The sequence below is a fragment of the Mastomys coucha genome, unplaced genomic scaffold (assembly GCF_008632895.1).
Source record: "Mastomys coucha isolate ucsf_1 unplaced genomic scaffold, UCSF_Mcou_1 pScaffold11, whole genome shotgun sequence".
Classification (NCBI taxonomy): Eukaryota; Metazoa; Chordata; class Mammalia; order Rodentia; family Muridae; genus Mastomys; species Mastomys coucha.
Genome location: NW_022196893.1, coordinates 10,940,051 through 10,942,041, shown reverse-complemented (window position 1 = coordinate 10,942,041; position 1,991 = coordinate 10,940,051). Strand labels below are relative to the sequence as shown.

At 34.9% G+C, this 1,991-nt stretch overlaps 1 protein-coding gene across 1 annotated transcript in view; it reads right to left on the bottom strand.

Moving 5' to 3' along the window:
- The window catches only part of Mgat3 (beta-1,4-mannosyl-glycoprotein 4-beta-N-acetylglucosaminyltransferase), a 53,607-nt gene that overhangs the window by 41,267 nt on the left and 10,349 nt on the right, over window positions 1–1,991 (bottom strand). The window lies entirely within an intron of this gene.

Genomic DNA, 1,991 nt, shown 5'->3' with positions numbered 1-1,991 from the left:
GAACTCAGGACCTCTGGAAGAGCAGTCAGTGCTCTTAACCACTGAGCCATCTCTCCAGCCCCAGAGTATGTTATTATCTAATCCCTCTAATAGGAAATTTTACTACCTTTGCTTTCTTACTAGGAGCTTTAAAAACCAGTAGTTTCAGAGGCAATATCTTTTTCAATATTTGGCCCTCAGTTATATTGAGAAAGAAAAGATGAGTTGTTTCAAATTACTTTTGTCTAAGGCCTTACTTACCTTAAGGTCACCACAGGATTCAGGCCTTTGTTTAAGTTATCAAAGGGAATACAAAGTAACTGGTGAGAGACAAAGAGCTTTTGTAGAAAGTAAAATAAGGTTCGGTAAACAATTGCTGTCAATTGTAATCAAATGTTTGGTTTTGAGAGATTAAAATTAAGTTTTCAAGCTATACTGTGGGAACTTAGTCATTGGGTAGACTCAGCAGGAGGCCAGTTCCCAAGAACCCAGAAACAAACCTGGCCCAAAACAATTGTCAGGTGGCTAGTCCGCCCCTGGACCCTAGCTCGAGCCAGCACCAATCAGAAACCACCCTGTACCTTCCCCTTACCCCAGTCTTCCCTTTTGCCCCAGCAACTGCACAGAAGTAAAAAGCTACCTAAGACCTTGCTGGGGTCAGACTCCTCTAACCCTGCGAGGGATATGAGTCTCGCCCAGTTAGCTGGAATAAAAAGCCTCTTGCAAATTGCATCAAGTCTGTGTCTTGGTGGTGTGTGGGGTCGTCGCTCCCAGGATTTGAGTGTGGGGGTCGCGAAGAGAATCTCACAGTTTTTGTTACTCAATGTGCCCACAGCAACTCTTTGGCAAAAGAGAGCATTAATATAGATTCATCTTTTCTCATATCCAAAGTAAAGTTTTAACATTATATTATGAAGTTGTTATAGTATTAAAAAAGAAATATTTGATAAAATCATGAAAGTATTTTAGATAAAAAATCTCTTAAAAACCTAATGAGACGTCTATTTCTTGCTTCAAACAGCAATTAAATTGGTTATTGCAAAATATTCCTTGATATTTGGCCTGTTACACAGTAAAACTTTTAAGCAAAAATAATAATTGTTATCCAAAAGACAAATTGTTAAAATTTGCTTAAATGAATGCTTTTATATTTTCTATTATTTTATGTATACATCTCATAAAAATATATACACATCTACAGCCCTTCTATGGGAGATAATTATATGTAAGTCACATGTTTAGTCTCATGAACTTTCCCCTACTTCAGCACAAATAATTGAACTATGTGCTGTAGCCACTATTTTTAAATTTTTTGTTTTTGTTTTTGTTTTTGTTTTTCAAGACAGGGTTTCTCTGTATAGCCCTGGCTGTCCTGGAACTCTCTGTAGAACAAGCTGGCCTTGAACTCAGAAATATGCCTGCCTCTGCCTCCCTAGTGCTGGGATTAAAGGCACGTGCTACCACTGCCCGATTGTAGTCACTATTTATTTATTTATTTATTTAGGTTTTTCGAAATGTAGTTACTATTTTTAAGGTGCTAAAATCAAGCTTTAATTTGTATATTTGTATATTGATAGCCTACATATATGTATATATGTATATATTATCAGGGTTTATAATTGTTTATAATAATTTGGGATTTTTAGAGAACAATTCTGATTTAAAAATTAAAAATAAAATATACACATGTGACTATTGACACCTTTTCAGGCTTCCTAGTTGCAATTACCTTAACATGAAAAGCAACAAAAAATGTAATCGGTTATTGCCTGCATTATATTTCTATACTTGATGTTCCTAATCAGATTAAAACAGATTATGGAAGTGACTATTAAGGTCAAGCATTTGAGATGTTTTGTCAACAATTAATGTTATCCACAGTACTGAGGTTCCTTATAATTCTCAGAGAGAAAGAATTGTTAAACATGCACTTCACACTCTGACATTTTTTTTTAAGTTTTATTACAATATGATGAGAAAAGTTACATGATTTCAATTTATCTGAATTTGTT